The sequence below is a fragment of the Stenella coeruleoalba genome, assembly GCF_951394435.1.
Source record: "Stenella coeruleoalba genome assembly, chromosome: 8".
Lineage (NCBI taxonomy): Eukaryota > Metazoa > Chordata > Mammalia > Artiodactyla > Delphinidae > Stenella > Stenella coeruleoalba.
Genome location: NC_137154.1, coordinates 77,753,499 through 77,775,114, shown reverse-complemented (window position 1 = coordinate 77,775,114; position 21,616 = coordinate 77,753,499). Strand labels below are relative to the sequence as shown.

At 38.6% G+C, this 21,616-nt stretch overlaps 1 protein-coding gene and 1 pseudogene across 2 annotated transcripts in view; one reads left to right on the top strand and one right to left on the bottom strand.

Moving 5' to 3' along the window:
* The window catches only part of TMEM123 (transmembrane protein 123), a 72,520-nt gene that overhangs the window by 31,338 nt on the left and 19,566 nt on the right, over positions 1–21,616 (top strand). The gene's annotated exons all lie outside the window — the stretch shown is intronic.
* On the bottom strand, positions 12,175–13,284 carry LOC307189704 (synaptobrevin homolog YKT6-like; annotated as a pseudogene). The gene has a single exon. The product of its transcript is annotated as a synaptobrevin homolog YKT6-like (transcript).

Here is a 21,616-nt window from a genome sequence, read left to right as displayed (position 1 = left end):
ATGTACTACTTTCAGCATTTCAGGAAGAGGAAGAATACAAATACTTCTAAGTAAAGGGAGGGGTGAATTTTAAAATTTTCAAAATGTGGATCTTATGATCTGCTTCCTTTCATAGATGAGAAGCTGTCTTTTTTTTTTTTTTTTTTTTTTTGCGGTACACGGCCTCTCACTGTTGTGGCCTCTCCCGTTGCGGAGCACAGGCTCCGGACGCGCAGGCTCAGCGGCCATGGCTCACGGGCCCAGCCGCTTCGCGGCATGTGGGATCTTCCTGGACCGAGGCACGAACCCGTGTCCCCCGCATCAGCAAGCGGACTCTCAACCACTGTGCCACCAGGGAAGCCCGAGAAGCTGTCTTTTTACATCTAGTAAACAATTAATGTGTGGCTCCCAAGTCCCAGGAACACTGCTAGACTCAGTATACAACAGTGAAAGAAGGGAATCCTCGCTCTTGTCAAGATCATGCTCTATGGTCATGAACAGAGTGACCAGCACCATGTGATGTGTGTTCTCAAGACCCAGTGAGGAAACAAGAAGAAGTCACCAGCTTTGCCAGACCCATAGGAGCTCACCAGGAGAAGAACAGGACACTCCAGATTGAGGAAACAGAAAGTCCAAGGGCAGAGGTGAAAAATGAAAGTCTCTGTGGAATCTCCCTCCGAAGGAAAGTCAACTGTCCAACTTCTCAGGGGTTTATCATGGAGAAACCATAGGATTTAGAAGATGTCAGCAGGAAACATCACTTGTCTTTCCCTTAGTTGTATGATTTTTTTTCTTTTGCTTATTTAACCTATTTATGCTGGTAGCTATGCTAATGCTTAATTATATGTGAAAATTATAAACCAAAAAGTACTATCTAGTTCCTCAGTGAATGCCTAAACTTACCAGAGAGGAGAAAGTATTCAGTTCCTAATTTTTTCAATTGAGTTTAATTGTCCTAGGTATTAAATTTTCTTGTAAGAGTTGTTATGTAATCCAAGTTTTGCCATGACTTCTTTCTTTTTATTCAAAAAGCTTCTGTTTCACAAAGTAGCCTTGAGATGAAGCAATCCGTAGTAATTCTGACACACCAAGGATAATACATTCTTAGTTGCATTGCATAGTTGTATTGATGAGACTTGGCATCACATGTACAACGTATGTGTTGCCATCTCTGTAAAGAGGTTAATCTCTCTTCATGTTAGGTTTGATTGAGAATGATTCTGTTTATAACTAAGCTCTAGATCATACTGACCCAGAATAAAATCTTTAGACTAAGTGCTTTATATGATGCTAAGTCCCTGTAAATTCGGTGAGTCTAGCTGCATCTGAAATACATACTAGCTTACCAATTAAAGGTGCTTACCAATTAAAGGTAAAACATCTTCTTAGTTGAGTGCTATGATTATAACAGTTTACAATCAAGACATGATCCAGTTGGCTTGGCATAAATATAGTAGCATTACAGCACACAGACACAGGCATTCATGTTTTCGTGTTTGTTAGCTTAGAGTCAAAGGTTCATAGAGGGGTATCAAAGTCCATTTCAAAGAGAAAAGTCTAATTTTAGAAGCTTGCAGTTTACACACCAGAGCTTGCCTTTCAATAAATAGCTTGTGTAATCTTCCTGCTGGCACAAGTTGAAAAGTACATTGTTGGAAAGGAAAAAGAAAAAACTGAAGAGAAATAATAAACTTGTTTATGAAAAACAGGAAGAATAAAGTAGACATCGTCACAGATTTAGTTTTCATATTGTTGAAAGTATTTGGTTGCAAGCAACAGAAACCAACTCTAGCTAACTTAGGCAAATAAGAAATTGTTGGACACCAATGGGGTCACTCACAAAATCAAAGAGAAAGAATTGAACAACTAGACCTAGTCCCAGGGATTTCAAGGGCAGGAGTGAACAGAAGATATCTTTAGGGAGTTGCCATTAAAATGACTGTCAACTGTTTTCCATCCTAGTGTACACTGCTCGAGTTTCAGATTCCTGGGAGAGTCTGATTGGCCTAATTTGAATCACTTGCCCACCCATTGACAGTCCCTCCAAACTACATGGAATGTGAGGGATGCATCTCTAAGGAAGAGTGGAAACTGTGACAGAAACTGAGGATCACGGGCTTCCCTGGTGGCGCAGTGTTTGGGAGTCCGCCTGCAGATGCAGGGGACACGGGTTTGTGCCTCAGTCCGGGAAGATCCCACATGCCACGGAGCCTGCGTGTCCGGAGCTTGTGCTCCGCAACAGGAGAGGCCACAACAGTGAGAGGCCCGCGTACCGCAAAAAAAAAAAAAAAAAATGAGCATCAGGAGCTGGACAGGGAAAAAACAGTGGATGTTCACTACACCACATAGCCACAATCAGTAGTAATGATTTTGCCCGACCAGAGTACATGGCCAATAGTTATTGGTATTTCTCTTCAGAAACATCTCTTGTCAGCTTTGTATTCATATGTGAGCTGTGGGAAAAATATTATGCCACTTTGATGGAGAGGGACCATTTCTCATGAATTTCAGAGTATCATTTTCATTTATCTTTGTAAATTGTCCAGATGGCCAGGAATTTCTGATATGGAGTAAAAATATTCCAGAATCACTTTTCTTGTTTGCTTTTCACTTTTTTTTCAGGAAGCTCTTACACTAGAAGTATGTCTTGCCAGAAAGTTATCATGATAATTCTCAAAAGGTATATGTATATTCTTCTTTTCTACATCTCAACAGAGAGAAAATATTCTTTGTCTCCCTGAATGGACTGACAGACTGTTTACATTTAAAGTCTGTTTCCTTAGAACTTATACCCACCCTATTCCTTCTCTACCACTTCTACCCTTCCCCTTGTTCCTCATAGTTATTGGGCGTGTACTACTTCAGCAGGGACCTGGGGTGGCTTTCGTGAAACTAAATACAATCAAAAAGCCCAGGGAACAAGAATTAATTTAAATGTGTTAATTTAATTCAACCTTCTGCTGCAGCAGCCATTGAAAAGCAGTGGTCATTACTCTGTGCCGTGGCCACGGACCTCAGCAAGGACCACAAGGTGGCCAAGCACACTCAGTTTGTGCTGGACTAATCCCAGAGGTATATGGTTTCGCTCTGTGTGAGTCGTGTACACGTGGGACTGTCAAGGTTTCCAAGGACAAGTGGGCCCTCAAGTTCATGAGGAAAAGGGTGGGGACACACATCCGTGCCTAGAGGAAGAGGGAGGGGTTGAGCAGCTTTAAGGAAAACAGCTGCCAAGAAGGACTGAGCCTCCTTCCCTGAGGTACATAATCCAACCTTTACAGGGAAAAAGCATATACCGTTTGGGACATTAAGCCAACTGTGAATACTAGTGTTTTTCAGCCCACTAGCTAGATATAGAGGGTGGATAAGATACATGTAGTGTGTTCCAACCACAGACTAAAGGTTGTGCAAAGAGAACTTGCAAGAAGCCAAAACCCTGCAACTTGATTCTGCAACTTAAATTGTCCCACAGTAGACAGTAATACATTCACAATTAGAAAACTTCTGTTTGGTTTAGTGATATCCCAACTACCACAGAATAGCAAATAACTGCTGCATGTGCCCAGACACAAAACTTTTTATCCACAGCTTGCTGTTCAGTTAATAAAAAGTTTTGTGAATGGGCATATACATCAGTTATTTGCTGTTCTATGGTAGTTGGGATATCACTAAATCAAATAGAAGTTTTCTAATTGTGAATGTATTAGCCAGCCATGGCTTTTGATCAATAAGTGGGAAATGAAGCAGCCTTTGTAAACATTAAGCCACATGCTCATTCAGTCTTTATCTTCATATCCTAGTAAGTAAATTTGCTTTCCGTGTTAAACAACAGCAACAAAAGGCATACCAAAATCCTTGTATACCTTTGGGTGTAAACTTTTCTGGGGTTTTACATTATTATGAAGTCAAAGACAAATTTATAACTTCCTTGAGATAGCTAAAACTTACATAGCAACCTCTTTAGTAGGGATAAATTATTATAAAGAAATTGATCCTGCATTATTTTCTACTCAGGACAGGGTTTTGGTTAAATACATTTTTGTTCTGTTTTAAAATCTCTTATATGTGCTTTGTCCATCTACAGTTAGCTGCAAAGCAGCTGACCTCAGGCAAAGTTAAGTCCCTTGGGAAGTCTAGTACCTAGAGATAGGGAGACAATTTTGCTTGACATTGACACTATTTAGTTAGAAGTAACTATAAGTGTTTCGGTAGATCAGTGGAAATTGATTTTGGATGTTAGATAGTAGAAACTTCTTTTACCTTGAGGAGAACATAAATATTATCAATAATATCCATTAAAATATGCATAGGGGAAGAATGGAAAATACGGCATAGAACTAATTCCAACCCACAGGGGTTTTATGAAGATTGGCTGAGGTAAACTGAGGAGTGTTACAATACATAATAAATTCTCTTTGGCCATTATAGCTTTTTTAAGTTGTTGGCTCTTATTTTTACCAATCTGAGTTTTCATTGGCCTTTGTTTTTCTTACACAGTTAGAGGGAAAGGAATTATGATATGACCTTAAAAATCTCTGTGCCTCAGTTTTCTTCTAGTACTTCTTTATAGGGTTGCTGTGAGGATTAAGTGAGTTAATACATGTAAGGCACTTAGAACAGTGCCTGGCACATAATAAACACTATTTATATGTTAACTATTATTATTGTTAAGAACGATCCAAATACAGTGCTCAAGAGTGGAGAAGTCAGAATTCTAATAGGTTGCTATAGTAACTTAGACTCAAAGCTATAAAAATTTAGCTGACCTTCCTATCAAAGTTCAGTGATAATTCTGCTACATAAGCCTCTGGTATTCTTTTGTTATATCCACTCAGCAAATGTTCATTCTGAACCTAATGTGTTGGGCAGTGTGCCAGGTTTTGTGAGAGCTATGGAGGCCAAATGGATATAGACACTGCCCTCATGATACTTAAATAAGAACAGAAATAGCTATAATAAAAAAATATGCTAAGTATAGTAGGAACTTGCACTCAGAAGAGGGAGAGATTTACTTTCAGTTAGGAAAATCTTGAAGGAAATAGCACTTGAACTAGTTCTGAGTGGATGTGACGTTCAGAGATGGAGTGAGGAAGAAACAGATTTGTCATTGGAGGACACGATGTGAGGAAAGGAGTGGGGAAAGGAGTGGGTCTGTGCTGGAAAGGTGGTCCAGGCTGTCTTTAGTTGTACCTTCCCTGTTGTAAAATGAGGGTGGAGGTGCCAAAAATGGTAGATACTGGTTGAACATAATACTGCTGCCAAGCATTTTGCAGGTACTTCACGCTTGTTACTGAATTCCACACAATAACCAGATGAGCTAAGTATTATTTTCCCTATTTTAGAGGTGAGGAAAAGTTGTATACTTAGAAAGTAACTGCACACCATTTAAGCACAGGAGTGGTTGATGGCAAAAGCCTGGGTTTCTTTCTAACATACCTGGCTGCCTCTTCAAAATCGCAAGCGATTGGTTGACAGATAATTAAACACATTCTACCATCTTGAGAATACTAATTGATAGCAATTAGAATTTTCTTCATTACCACTTCTACAGTTTCAGCAAACAGATTTTCTGCCTCCAGCGTTTCCCAGAAACCCCTGATAAGAAGGTTTGTCTTTCCCCAAGACTGTTTCTGAAAAGGTTGCTGGTGAGCATGCAGTCCGTGCAGAGTTGGATGGTCGTTCTGGCTGTAGTGACTTGGGGTCCCACATCTACAGGCTGGACCCTCTCCCTTTTCAGTATCAGATAAATAGCGTTATCTGTGTAATCAAGTTCAAACTCAGAATGGAATTCAGGGACTCTGTGCCTTGGCTCCATTCACTTCCTGGCTTTGTTTCCAGATCTATAAAATAGCAGTAAAAATACTTTTATATGCCTCAAGGTTTATTGTGGGATAAGATAAAATTTAGTACATGGAATACTTCATAAACTGTTCACTGCCTTATAAATATTGTTTCTATAATCATAGTCTTGTGAAACAGTTACATCCTCAGAGGATACATAGGGGTCTTTGTTCCTACACTTGAGTGGCTTCAGATGGCTTATTTTAGCTTCTCCTTTTTTCTAACAGACTCAACTGTCATGTCTTTGTATTGTCATTATGCTTCCCTCCAACAGCCCACTCCTCTCTCAATTTGCTTTTAATCAGCAGTCAACTAGGAAACCACATAATAGAACTTGCTGGCACTATGTCTAAAATTAAAGAAATTTTGTTCTTCTCTTTAACAAGGGGTGAGAGGAAATTTTTTTAAAATCTCAATTGGCTTAAAATTTCATATTAATTTTTTAAATCTTATAAGTTTTTAAGCATTTTTAGAAATTAATAATGCATGCTCTTAATCTTTCAAACAATGCAAAAGCATATAAAATAAAAAAGATATGATCCCATCCTCCCTTTCCTTCCCAACAATTCCCTAGAAATAATCACTATTTACTGGTATGAATATATAAGATAGGCACATAATGGTCTGCAACTTGCTTTTTTGACCAAACTGTTGAGCTTTTAGTGTCAGTACATTATTGGTTATTGCTACATAATAGAACCCCAGAACTTAGTGGTTTGACTATATTTATTACCTGAGTTCCTGTGAGTCAGGAGTTCAGTAGTGGCTTAACTGGGCACTTAGCTGGAGGTAGATTTGAGGTTGCAGTACTGGAGGCTTGAGTGGGGCTGAAGGCTTTACTTCTAAGGTGAAAAAACTCACAGACAGGCTGTTGGCAGGAGGCCTCAGTTCCTCTCTCTATAGGGTTGCTTGAGGATCTTCACAACATGGTAGCAGGCTTCCCCAAGAATGAGCCATCTTAGAGATTCACTAGATCCTAGAGAGAGCCAAGTAGAAGCAATCCTTTTTCTGACCTAGCCTCCGAAGTTACATCATTTTGCCATATTCTTTGCTGGAAGCAAGTTTCTAAGTTAGGTCCACATACAAGGGAAGTGAAATTAGACTTCACCTTTTGAAGGGAGGCATATCAAAGAATTTGTGGATATGTTTTAAACCACCAGAGTATGTATAGCTCTCTCATTCATTTTCATGTTTGTGTTACGTTCCATAGTATGGAGGTACCGTAATTTCCTTAACCATGCTCCCATTAGTAGATACCGTTACTCATCTAAACAGTGCTTCAGTGAATACGCACATACACCTTTACCAACTTGAGCTAGAATTTAGCCAGATACTTAAAAGTAGTTGTTGGGTTCTGAAGGTGGGCCAAAGGGGATGGATCCCTTAAAACTAAAGAGCTGGAATGCATGAAGGCATGTTTTGCCTTTCAGCTGTGTTCTGGCTAGATGGTTCAGAAAGATATTGGAGTTAGTCATTTCATGTAATCAGACTCATACAAACAGAAAACATCTCAAAATATTCTCGGTATTAAAAACAAGTTTAATACTATGAGAAATGTGTGAATTAGGGGTATAGATGTCAACATGAGTGAAATTTATTAATGTAATATTGAGTAAAAAAAACAAGAACAGAAAAATATATAGCATGATGCTAGTTATATAAAATTTAAATGTGAAAAACAGTATTTTGTTGCTTAGAAATAGTGTACAGTAAAAATATAAAGAAATCTATGATAAATTCAGGGTAGTGGTTACTTGGAATGGACTGCAGTTGAGGAGGTACACACTTTTAGGGGGTTTCTTAATTGGCAGTTTTATTTCTTTATCAGAATAATGAGGACACAGATGTTGGTATTATTCTTTGTACTTTTTTGGTACATCTACAGTTATCACAATGAAAATGATGAGAGGCTCTTGATTTTTAAATTCTGAGCTCTTATTTTAGCTTCAACTTTTGGTATTAAGTATATACATTTGTTTATTGATGGTGATTTTAGTGCAGTGAAGATAGTCAAAAATTAATTAATTTTTAGGTAAAGTTAATATCTAAAGTAAATACAGTAGGCTCTGGGATTCAGGTGGATTTTCATCAGGAGACAATGAGCAAATCAATGAAAAGATTACCAGGCTCGGAGGAGTCCAACGACCTGTGTTATGGTCTGTTCACCACCATGTCTGACAGCGATTTGGAGCATTTAGTTAACTTGAGTCACAGTTTTCTCATCTGTAAATTGCAGGGAGCAAACCCACTTCTCGGTGCTATTATACAGATCACATGAAATTTTTTAAAAATTAAAAATATGAAAAGCACCTAGTCCAGTTACTGGCGCAGCAGATGTTCATTATTTTCTTCCTACTCCCACAGATTACTGCCATCATGATTCTGGTACCATGTCTAGCATTTAAGCAAGTATGTATTTTTGGTAATTATGTAAAGTTAGCATTTTTCTTTTGTCATGTAAGAAAAAATGTTCAGTATTAAATATTCGAATGCCTTTATACAATGAGTTAAAATTATTTAATAGTGAATTATAAACTGTACAGTTGTCATCTCTAGGGATTTCTTTTTGCTGACATTTGAGCAGACAGTTTTTTTGCTGACTGAATATCTCTTTGTTGTGTTGCTTTGAGCTCGTTAACGACCAAATTCTTATGTGGCAGCTGCACATTACACATGCTTATTCTCCATGTTCAGACCATAAATCTTCTGTGACTGAGTGACAACACCACCTGCAGAGTCTTTTGATGTTGCAGATATAGCACTAATAATGTTATTTCAAAATATTTCAGACCTGTTTTCTCATACATTTTAGCGCTACTGGGACAATGAAATGATATTTCAGGATATGAGAAGTTTGTTATTGTTTTTTGTGTATTTTACAATGGAGACAGACTGGTAGTATTTGCTATATGTAGGACTGTAGAACATGGAACAGCAAGAGTATTCGGTATATACCCAGCTGAGGTTTGTTAAATACTTAGAGTAACTCTGAGTATGTTATCATTTTTTCTCCCTAAAATCTATTTTCTAGCTTATTCTTATCTAACAACATGTTGAAGGTCAACACTGGGGCAATGACACACTCACCCATCCCAACCAAAGCTTTTTGTTTTGGTGGCACTACTTTTCGTGACTGGCAATGGAACACAGTGCTTGAAAGCAGAGGCTCAGTTCACGTCCTGGCTCCTCCCCTTACTAGTTTGTTCTCAAGTCACTGAACCTCTCTGTACCTCAGTTTCATCTGTAAAATGGGGATGACCATAACATCTGCCTCTCGGGGTAATTATGAAGATTGCTAATATTTACAATATATTAGAGCAGTGTCTGGCTCAGAATGAGGACTGTTTAAAGATTCATTAAATAAACACATCAAATAAATATAGCAGACAGACAGCTGTAGAGCATAGAGCACACAGGACTGGGCTTGGCTCTGTGGGCTCATCCCAGATTGGATCTGTCCCCAAACAGTAAAAGACACTGTCCTTTCAGTCAAATTAGTTATACAAGCTAATAAGGATAAGGAGGAATATAAAGTATCAGCAGATGATGCCTTCCCTTTGGCTTAACCAAACCAGAAGCCTAGGGGTTAAGGGAACCTATGTCATTTTTTAGGGCAGAGGGCTGGTGGGACAAGGGTAGGGAGGGATCTAGAGGGACAAACAAAATATCCATCACAGTTTCTAAGACAAAGTGCATATTTATATATAGTGCATATATGATATGTAGATATGTGCATATTTCTATATAAATTTTCCATTATCTTCCAATATATTTTCTAAGTTTATACAGAAAGAAGTGTGATCTCGGCATGTAACTGGAATGAAAAAGTCTCACAGTCACTTAAAGTGTATTTCCAGCATTACTACTTCCTGGCTTAAACAAAGGAGGAACACAGTTCATTTTCCACTTAATTCAGAAAAGCCCTTCCAAGCATGGTAGGAAATGTTAAAGAGCTGATAGAATTGATACTACTACCTCCGAGGTAGAAATGCTGGCAAAACTATCCCCCAGTCTTTATGCCATATGCTTCTAATCTGCACCAATAATTCCTGTTCATAAATAGATATATTGAATTCTCTTTTTAGAGTAATAAATCTATGCCTAAATCAGTTTTTTCATTTTTCTTCTACTAGAGTACCATTGAGCTCACTCTGATGTTCACGTCTTCAATGGGAGGTAAAGCTGATATGGAATTTTCTGAATAAGAAAAGTGGTTAAAAGAACACTTCAAAAGAAACCATTGTCTAACAGACTGGACACACATTGTCCTGGGGAGTTGAGGTAGCTGAGAGATGATGCATGAACAGGCTTTAATTCTCTTGGTGATTTGTTGCTAGAGGACCATTTTAAATTTCTTCCCTGGAGCCTTGAGAAGGTAGCTCACTTGCCTCACAGCATTGGGTTAATTCTGTGTTCAGGTACACAAGGGACCTGATTAGCCCTGGTTTGACAATTAGTTGTTGGTAGCTAATAACTAATTATTCAGGACATGAGGAAACACATTTTTGTAACCTTCCCTCCCCCTCCAAAAACAATATATTCAATAAATTCACATAGGGGAACTTTAGCCTGCCTATGGTTGGGAGCCAATTTTGTTTGCCCGACTTTTGAACCTTTGAATTTAATGAGGGGTTGCTGACACTTTCTCCCATTCAACAGCTAGGAATTTAGTTTTCCCAGATTTGCAAATCAGGATCAACTTTACCCAAAACACTGTGTGGGAGGTGGAATTCTAAGATGACCCCCGCAGTGACCCTCACCCTTTGTCTTATTCCCTCACCTGTGAATATGAGACATCATTCCTGTGATTATGTTTATCTTACCTGGCAGAGGGGTTTTTGCAGATGTACTTAAGGTTAGTAATCAGTTGACCTTAAGGTAAACTGTTGAGTGGGCCTATCATAATCATATGAGCCCTTTAAAAGCAAAGAGTTTTCTCTGGCTGGTGGCAGAAGTGGAAGTTGGAGAGATTTGAAGCGTGAGAAGGACATGCTGCTGTTGGCTTTGAAGACAGAGGGGCCACATGAATACAGGTGGCCTTTAAGAGCATGGAGTGGCCCCAGCTGAGACAGTAAGAAAATGGGACCCTCATGCAAGGACCTGGATACTATCAGCAGCCTAAATGATCTTGGAAGCAGGTTTTTTCCCAGAGCCTCCAGATAAGAGCCAAGCGTAGCCACACCTTGATTTCAGCCTTCATGAGACCCTGAGCAGAGACCCAGCTGAGCCGTCCATTCGTACTTATGACCTCCACAACTGGAAGCTTATAAATGGTGTTTTAAGTGACTACATGTGTGGCCTAGAAGTATATTTTGCGACTAGTTTATCTTGAAAGGAATACCGGGGAGTTATACTACTCTAAGCTATAAGTGCTATGGGTACTTTCCCGAGAAAAAAGTTGATGGCCAGGGTGAGTGTTTGCTTAGGATACAGTTACTTCAGTAATGGTGTGAAAAACCACACATTCTTCTGTTAGGGAACAGTCTGCTGCTGGTATGTAATTTTTATGTGTTTGGTTCTTACAGGAAGGAGCTTTTACAAACCATTAACATTTATTAAACAAACCCACAACCTGTGACAGAAATCAGTGAACTTTTTCTGTGAAGGGCCACATGGTAAATACTTGTGGCTTTGGGGCCCATATGGTCTCCATCGCAACTATAATCAATTCTGTCCTGGCATCACAGCAGACACAGACAATATTTGAGTGAATGAGTGTAGCTGTGTGCCAGGAAAACTTTATTTACGGTCATAATTTGGCTTGTGTTATCAGTGTCTTATCTCTGGGTTTTTTTTCTTTTTACTCATGGTTGGTAGGTACTAGTTATTCCTTTAATTTATCACAACTGATTTCTGCCCTCATTCGTAGCTTTTCCTGACTTGAATTTACAAGAAACCTCCCCCACCAAAAAAAGTCTCTTTACTGAATTATCTTATAATCTTGAGCATGTTTTTTGTTTTTTGTTTTGCGGTACGCGGGCCTCCCACTGCTGTGGCCTCTCCCGTTGCGGAGCACAGGCTCCGGACACGCAGGCTCAGCAGCCATGGCTCACGGGCCCAGCCGCTCCGCGGCATGTGGGATCTTCCCGGACCAGGGCACGAACCCGTGTCCCCTGCATCGGCAGGTGGACTCTCAACCACTGCGCCACAGGGAAGCCCTTGAGCATGTTTTCAAGTGACAAAATTGGTAGGAGAAGGACTATGGAATCTGTTTTATTACATAAGCATAGTGTATAAAACTTAATTTTAAAAGAGGCAAAGGTCATTCCTTTTATTTATTGAGGTATAATTGATGTGAAACTTTATATTAGTTTCAGGCATACAGCATAATGATTTGATAATCGTGTATACTGGCAAAATGATAAGCCTAGTTAACATCCAACACTACACATAGTTACAAATTTTTTTTCTTTCTTGTGATGAGAACTTTTAAGATTTATTCTGTTAGTAACTTTTTTTTTTTTAAACGGGAGTCACTGAGCTTTATGGTTTCATTTGGCCCCAAAAATACACTTTTAGGGGGCCTCAAATTACTAGACATGTGAATTTGAATGTTCCCCACCGCCAGGTCCCTTCCACCCTTCGGTTCCTCCCAGGAGCTCCAAAGCCAAAGTTGAGTCTGTCCCACTCGGGTCGTTCCACAGTGGCTCTGCTTCCTGGGGGCTGCAGTTGCGATGTGAATGAGGGTGACGTTCCAGCTCAGGGGCCTCTGCCAGCTGCTGTCACATGATTGCATGGCATGAGTTTTGTTTCCAGGCCGTTTTATAGAAGGCTTTAGACTGTATTCCCAGCACTTCGGATTTGGACACCAGGTCATCTAGCTTCTCGCCTCGCTCTAACAAAGACTCCACGGTATTGTGCAGGATGATTTTGGTCTCATCTAGTTCAGCCTGCACTTTAGTCATTGGGTCAACTTCTCGGAGGTTCTGGTATCTACTGAGGTGACCGTCCAGGCCTGCATACTGGATGGTATTGGGGGATCCAACTGGCCAGTCTGGCCTTTCGACCTGCTTGGAGAATTCGTCTAGTACCTTCTCCAGCAAGGTAAACGCCACCCGGGATGGGTATTCACTGTCAGCAATGACCACTCCCACCAGACTGTCCCTTCTCACTTAGACATGGCACAGATATTCTTGTTCTTTGACAGAAGCTCTACTGCCTTTTGAAGAGCGCTCCACAATCAGTTGACTTGTGAAGGTCATGAATTCCTGAACGCTGGACCTCTGGAAGAAGCTGAAGGAGGACACGTCGTACGCAGCTTTGAGCGGCACCGCCTTGGCATCGCCTCTGTACGGGACGCTGAGGCTGTACAGCTTCATGGCACCGCACCCCCGGGCCAGCTACCCGCCTGGCCACGGGACCAGCTTGCAGGGAGCAGCATGGCGCTGCCCCTTGAGACCGCCATCAGCTGCTGATGGGTCGGCCACTCTCTTAGTAACTTAAATATGCAGTACAGTATTAACTATAGTCGCCAGTCTGTACATTACATCCCCTGACTTATTTATTGTATAACTGAAAGTTTGTACCTTTTGTCCTCTTAATCCTTTTCACCCACCACCCCTGCCCCGCCCCGCCCTAGCTCCTCCACATTTGACAGCCGCCTATCTGTGAGCTCAGTTTTTTCTTTTGATTCCACATAAAAGTGACATCGTACAGTATTTTTCTTCCTCTGACTTATTTCACTTAGCATAATGCACTCAAGGTCCATTCCTGTTGTCACAAATGGCAAGATTTCTTTTTTTTTTAATGGCTGAGCAATATTCCACTATGTGTGTGTGTGTGTGCGCGCGTGCATGTGCGTGTGTGTCTGTGTCACATCTTTATCCATTCACTCATCAAAGGCCACTTAGGTTACATATCTTGGCTGTTGTACATAATGCTGGACTGAACATGGCAGTGTATATATATATATATATATATATATATATATATATATATCTTTTCAACTTAGTGTTTTCATTGGGGGGGATGCTGGAATAAATACCCTGGGGTGGATTGCTGTATCATACAGTAGGTCTATCTTGAGGAACCTCCATACTGTTTTCCATAGTGGCTGCACCAATTTACATTCTCACCCAGAGAGCACAAGGATTCCCTTTTCTTCATATCTTTCCTAAGACTTGTTATTTTTTGTCTTTTTGATAATAGCCATTCTAACAGTTAGGAGGTGATATCTCATTGTGTCTCTGATTTGCATCTTCCTGATGACTAGTGATGTTGAACACTTTTCATATGTCTGTTGTATGTCGTCTTTGGGAAAATGTCTATTCAGATTCTGTGCCTATTTTTTAAATGAAATTACTGGTTTTCTTGCTATTGAGTTATATGACTTCTTTATATAATTTGGATACTAACCCCTTAACAGATACATGATTTACAGATATTTTCTCCCATTCAATAGGTTGCCTTTTCATTTTGTTGATGGTTTCGTTTGCTGTGCAGAAGCATCTTAGTTTGATGTAGTCCCACTTGTTTATTTTTGCTTTTGTTGTCTCTGCTTTTGGTGTCAATCCCAAAAGTCATAGCCAAGACTTAAGGACTTTACCACCTATTTTTTTTTAGATGTTTTATGGTTTCAGGTCTTACATTAGGTACTGTTAAGTCTTTACCCCATTTGGAATTGATGCTTTGTGTGTGGTGTAAGATAGCGGTTCAGTTTCATTCTGTTGCATATGGCTGTCCGGTTTTCCCATCTCCATTTATTGAAGAGATTGTTCTTTCCCCCATTATATATTCTTGGCTTCTTTGTCATAAATTAATTGACCATACTTGTGTGGTTTCTGGGCTCTCTGTTCTATTCTGTGGATATATATGTCTGTTTTTATGCCAATACCATACTGTTTTGATGACTATAGCTCTGTAATTATAGCTTAAATTTAGAAAGTGTGATGCCTCCAGCTTCGTTTTTATTTCTCAAGATTGCTTTGGCTACTCAGGGACTTTTGTGATTCCATACAAATTTTAGGATCATTTGTTCAATTTCTATGAAAAATACCATTGGAATTTTTATAGAGATTGCATGGACTCTGTAGATTGCTTTGGATGGTGTGGATATTTTAACAATGTTCTTCTAATTCATGATCACAGAATATTTTTCCATTTGTGTCTTCTTTAATTCCTTACATCAATGTCTTATAGTTTTCAGTATACAGGTCCATTACCTACTCGATTAAATTTTTTCCTAGGTATTTTATTCTCTTTCATGCAGTTGTTAATGGGATTGGTTTCTTAATTTCTCTTTGTGATAATTTGTTATTAGTGTATAGAAACGCAGTAGATTTTTGTATATTGATTTTGTATCCTGAAACTTTATTGAATTTGTTTATTAGTTCTAACACTTTCTTTGTGGAGTCTTTAGGGTTTTCTATTTATAATACCATGTTATTTGCAAATACTGACAATTTTACTTCTTTCTCTCTAATTTGGATGCCTTTTATTTCTTTTTTTTTTTTTAGAAGATGTTGGGGGTAGGAGTTTATTAATTTATTTATTTTTGCTCTGTTGGGTCTTCGTTTCTGTGCAAGAGCTTTCTCTAGTTGTGGCAAGTGGGGGCCACTCTTCATCGTGGTGCGTGAACTTCTCACTGTCGTGGCCTCTCTTGTTGCAGAGCACAGGCTCCAGACGCGCAGGCTCAGTAGTTGTGGCTCACGGGCCTAGTTGCTCCGCAGAATGTGGGATCCTCCCAGACCAGGGCTCGAACCCGTGTCCCCTGCATTAGCAGGCAGATTCTCAACCACTGCGCCACCAGCGGAAGCCCCTATTTCTTTTTCTTGCCTAATTGTTCGGGCTAGGACTTCCAATACTGTGTTGAATAAAAGTGGTGAGAATGGGCATACTTGTCTTGTTCCTGATTTTACAGGAAAAGCTTTCAGCTTTTCACTGTTGAGTATGATGTTAGCTGTGGGCTTATCATATATGGCCTCTATTATGTTGAGGTACATTCCTTCTGTACCCACTTTGCAGAGAATTTTTATCATAAATGTTGAATTTTTCTAAATGCTTTTCCTGCATCTAATGAGATAATCATATGGTTTTTATCCTTCATTTTGTTAATGTGGTATATAACATTGATTTGCAGATGTTGAACCATCCTTGCATCACTGGAATAAATCCCACTGGATTATGGTGTATGATTCTTTTCATGTATTGATGAATCCAGTTTGCTAATATTTTGTTGAGGATTTTTGCATCCATATTCATCAGGGGTATTGGCCTGTAATTTTCTTTTGTTGTGGCATCCTTGTCTGATTTTGGTATCAAGGTAATGCTGACCTCTTAAAATTACTTTTGAAGTCTTATCTCTTATGTTTTTTTGGAAGAGTTTTGAAAAGGATTGGTATTAATTCTTGAATATTTGGCAGAATTCACCAGTGAAGCTGTCTTATCCTGGACTTTTGTTTGCTAGGAGGTTTTTCTTTTGTTTTGTTTTTAGGTTTTTTTTTTTTCTATTTTGTTTTATTTATTTTTTTATACAGCAGGTTCTTATTAGTCATCAGTTTTATACACATCAGTGTATACATGTCAATCCCAATTGCCCAATTCAGCACACCACCATCCCCAGCCCCCCACGGCTTTCCCCCCTTGGTGTCCATACATTTGTTTTCTACATCTGTGTCTCAACTTCTGCCCTGCAAACCAGTTCATCTGTACCATTTTTCTAGGTTCCATATACATGCCTTAAATTACGATATTTGTTTTTCTCTTTCTGACTTACTTCACTCTGTATGACAGTCTCTAGATCCATCCATGTCTCAACAAAGGACTCAATTTCGTTCCTTTTTATGGCTGAGTAATATTCCATTGTATATATGTACTACATCTTCTTTATCCATTCATCTGTTGTTGGGGATTTAGATTGCTTCCATGACCTGGCTGTTGTAAATAGTGCTGCAATGAACATTGGGGTTGCATGTGTCTTTTTCAATTATGGTTTTCTCTTGGTATATGCCCAGTAGTGGGATTGCTGGATCATATGGTAATTCTATTTTTAGTTTTTTAAGGAATCTCCATACTGTTCTCCATAGTGGGTGTATCAATTTACATTCCCACCAACAGTGCAAGAGAGTTCCCTTTTCTCCACACCCTCTCCAGCATTTGTTGTTTGTAGATTTTCTGATGATGCCCATTCTAACTGGTGTGAGGTGAAACCTCACTGTAGTTTTGATTTGCATTTCTCTAATAATTAGTGATATTGACCAGCTTTTCATGTGCTTCTTGGCCATCTGTATGTCTTCTTTGGAGAAATGTCTATTTAGGTCTTCTGCCCATTTTTGGATTGGGTTGTTTCTTTAATATTGAGCTACATGAGCTGTTTATATATTTTGGAGATTAATCCTTTGTCCGTTGATTCATTGCAAATATTTTCTCGCATTCTGAGGGTTGTCTTTACGTCTTGTTTATGGTTTCCTTTGCTGTACAAAAGCTTTGAAATTTCATTAGGTCCCCTTTGTTTATTTTTGTTTTTATTTCCATTACTGTAGGAGGTGGATCAAAAAAGATCTTGCTGTCATTTATGTCAAAGAGTGTTCTTCCTATGTTTTCCTCTAAGAGTTTTATAGTGTCCAGTCTGACATTTAGGTCACGAATCAATTTTGAGTTTACTTTTGTGCATGGTGTCACCGAGTGTTCTAATTTCATTCTTTTACATGTAGCTGCCCAGTTTTCCCAGCACCACTTATTGAAGAGACTGTCTTTTCTCCATTGTATATCCTTGCCTCCTTTGTCATAGATTAGTTGACCATAGGTGTGTGAGTTTATCTCTGGGCTTTCTATCTTGTTCCACTGATCTATGTTTCTGTTTTTGTGCCAGTACCTTATTGTCTTGATTACTGTAGCTTTGTGGTACAGTGTGAAGTCAGGGAGTCTGATTCCTCCAGCTCCGTTTTTTTCCCTCAAGACTGCTTTGGCTGTTCGGGGTCTTTTGTGTCTCCATACAAATTTTAAGATTTTTTGTTCTAGTTATGTAAAAAATGCCATTGGTAATTTGATAGGGATTGCATTGAATCTGTAGATTGCTTTGGGTAGTACAGTCATTTTCACAATATTGATTCTTCCAATCCAAGAACATGGTATATCTCTCCATCTGTTGGTATCATCTTTAATTTCTTTCATCAGTGTCTTATAGTGTTCTGCATACAGGTCTTTTGTCTCCCTAGGTAGGTTTATTCCTAGGTATTTTATTCTTTTTGTTGCAGTGGTAAATGGGAGTGTTTCCTTAATTTCTCTTTCAGATTTTTCATCATTAGTGTGTAGGAATGCAAGAGATTTCTTGGCATTAATTTTGTATCCTGCAACTTTACCAATTGATTAGCTCTAGTAGTTTACTGGTGGCATTTTCAGGATTCTCTATGTATAGTATCGTGTCATCTGCAAACAGTGACCAATTTGGATTCCTTTTATTTCTTTTTCTTCCCTGATTGCCATGGCTAGGACTTCCAAAACTATGTTGAATAATAGTGGTGAGAGTGGATATCCTTGTCTTGTTCCTGACCTTAGAGGAAATGCTTTCAGTTTTTCACCTTTGAGAATGATGTTTGCTGTGGCTTTGTTGTATATGGCCTTTATTATGTTGAGGTAGGTTCCCTCTATGCCCACTTTCTGGAGAGTTTTTATCATAAATGGGTGTCGAATTTTGTCAAAAGCTTTTTCTGCATCTACTGAGATGATCATATGGTTTTTATTCTTCAATTTGTTAATGTGGTGTATCACATTGATTGATTTGCCTATATTGAGGAATCCTTGCATCCCTGGGATAAATCCCTCTTGACCGTGGTGTATGATCCTTTTAATGTGTTGTTGGATTCTGTTTGCTAGTATTTTGTAGAGGATTTTTGCATCTATATTCATCGGTGATATTGGTCTGTAATTTTCTTTTTTTGTAGTACCTTTGTATGGTTTTGGTATCAGGATGATGGTGGCCTCATACAATGAGTTTGGGAGTGTTCCTTCCTCTGCAATTTTTTGGAACAGTTTGAGAAGGATGGGTATTAGCTCTTCTCTAAATATTTGATAGCATTCACCTGTGAAGCCATCTGGTCCTGGACTTTTGTTTGTTGGAAGATTTTTAATCACAGTTTCATTTTCATTACTTGTGATTAGTCTGTGTATATTTTCTATTTCTTCGTGGTTCAGTCTTGGAAGGTTATACCTTTCTAAGAATTTGTCCATTTCTTCCAGGTTGTCCATTTTATTGGCCTGGAGTTGCTTGTAGTAGTCTCTTAGGATGCTTTGTATTTCTGCGGTGTCTGTTGTAACTTCTCCTTTTCATTTCTAATTTTATTGATTTCAGTCCTCTCCCTCTTTTTCTTCATGAGTCTAACTAATGGTTTATCAATTTGTTTATCTTCTCAAAGAACCAGCTTTTAGTTTTATTGATCTTTGCTATTGTTTTCTTTGTTTCTATTTCATTTATTTCTCCTCTGATCTTCATTATTTCTTTCCTTCTGCTAACTTTGGGTTTTGTTTGTTCTTCTTTCTCTAGTTCCTTTAGGTGTAAGGTTAGATTGTTGATTTGAGATTTTTCTTGTTTCTTGAGGTAGGCTTGTATAGCTATAAACTTTTCTCTTAGAACTGCTTTTCCTGCATCCCATAGGTTGTGGATCGTCGTGTTTTCATTGTCATTTGTCTCTAGGTATTTTTTGATTTCCTCTTTGATTTCTTCAGTGATCTCTTGGTTATTTAGTAACGTATTGTTTAGCCTCCACATGTTCGTGTTTTTTACATTTTTTTCCCTGTAATTCATTTCTAATCTCACAGCGTTGTGCTCAGAAAAGATGCTTGATATGATTTCAATTTTCTTAAATTTACTGAGGCTTGATTTGTGACCCAATATGTGAGCTATTCTGGAGAATGTCCCTTGTGCACTTGAGAAGAAAGTGTAACCTGCTGTTTTTGGATGGAATGTCCTATAAATATCAATTAAATCTATCTGGTCTGTTGTGTCATTTAAAGCTTGTGTTTCCTTATTTATTTTCATTTTGGATGATCTGTCCATTGGATGATCTGTCCATTGGTTAAAGTCCCCCACTATTATTTTGTTACTGTCTATTTCCTGTTTTATAGCTGTTAGCAATTGCCTTATGTATTGAGGTGGTCCAAGTTGGGTGCATATATATTTATAATTGTTATATCTTCTTCTTGGATTGATCCCTTGATCATTATGTAGTGTCCTTCCTTGTCTCTTGTAACATTCTTTATTTTAAATTCTATTTATCTGATATGAGTATTGCTACTCCAACTTTCTTTTGGTTTCCATTTACATGGAATATCTCTTTCCATCCCCTCACTTTCAGTCTGTATGTGTCCCTAGGTCTGAAGTGGGTCTCTTGTAAACAGTATATATATTGGCTGCAGCATTTAATCCAGTCACATTTAAGGTAATTATTGATATGTATTTTCCTATGACCATTTTCTTAATTGTTTTGGGTTTGTTTTTGTAGGTCCTTTTCTTCTCTTGTGTTTCCCACTTAGAGAAGTTCCTTTAGCATTTGTTGTAGAGCTGGTTTGTTGGTGCTGAATTCCTTATCTTTTGCTTGTCTGTAAAGCTTTTGATTTCTCCTTCAAATCTGAATGAGATCCTTGCTGGGTAGAGTAATCTTGGTTGTAGGTTCTTTACTTTCATCACTTTAAGTATATCATGCCACTCCCTTCTGGCTTGTAGAGTTTCTGCTGAGAAATCAGCTGTTAACCTTAAGGGAGTTCCCTTGTTTGTTATTTGTCATTTTTCCCTTGCTGCTTTCAATAATTTTTATTTGTCTTTAATTTTTGCCAATTTGATTACTTTGTGTCTCGGCGTGTTTCTCCTTGGGTTTATCCTGTATGGGACTCTCTGTGCTTCCTGGACTTGGGTGCCTATTTCCTTTCCCATGTTAGGAACGTTTTCAACTATAATCTCTTCAAATATTTTCTCGGGTCCTTTCTCTCTTCTCCTTCTGGGACCCCTATAATGCGAATGTTCTTGCGTTTACTGTTGTCCCAGAGGTCTCTTAGGCTGTCTTCATTTCTTTTCATTCTTTTTTCTTTATTCTGTTCCGCAGCAGTGAATTCCACCATTCTTTCTTCCAGGTAACTTATCCATTCTTCTGCCTCCGTTATTCTGCTCTTGATTCCTTCTAGTATAGTTTTCATTTCAGTTATTTTATTGTTCATCTCAGTTTGTTTGTTCTTTATTCTTCTAGGTCCTTGTTAAACATTTCTTGCATCTTCTCTATCTTTGCCTCCATTCTTTTTCCGAGGTCCTGGATCATCTTCACTATCATTATTCTGAATTCTTTTTCTGGAAGGTTGCCTCTCTCCACTTCATTTCGTTGTTTTTCTGAGGTTTTATCTGTTTCACTATCATTATTTTCAATTCTTTTTCTGGAAGGTTGCCTATCTCCACTTCCATTTAGTTGTTTTTCTGGGGTTTTATCTTGTTTCTTCATCTGGTACATAGCCCTCTGCCTTTTCATCTTGTCTATCTTTCTGTGAATGTGTTTTTTTTTTCCCACAGGCTGCAGGAATGTAGTTCTTCTTGCTTCTGCTGTCTGCCTTCTGGTGGATGAGGCTATCTTTAGGAGGTTTTGATTACTGATTCAACCTCCCTATTGGTCTGTTCAGATTTTCTATTTCTTCATAATTCAGTCTTGGAAGGTTTTATGTTTCAAAGAATTTATCTATTTCTCCTAGGTTTTCCAATTTTTTGGCATATAATTGTTCATAGTAGTGTCTGAAAATTCTTTGTATTTCTGTGGTATCTATTTTGATGTCACCTCTTTCAATTCTGACTTTAGCTGAAAGTTTGTCCATTTGTTGTTTATCT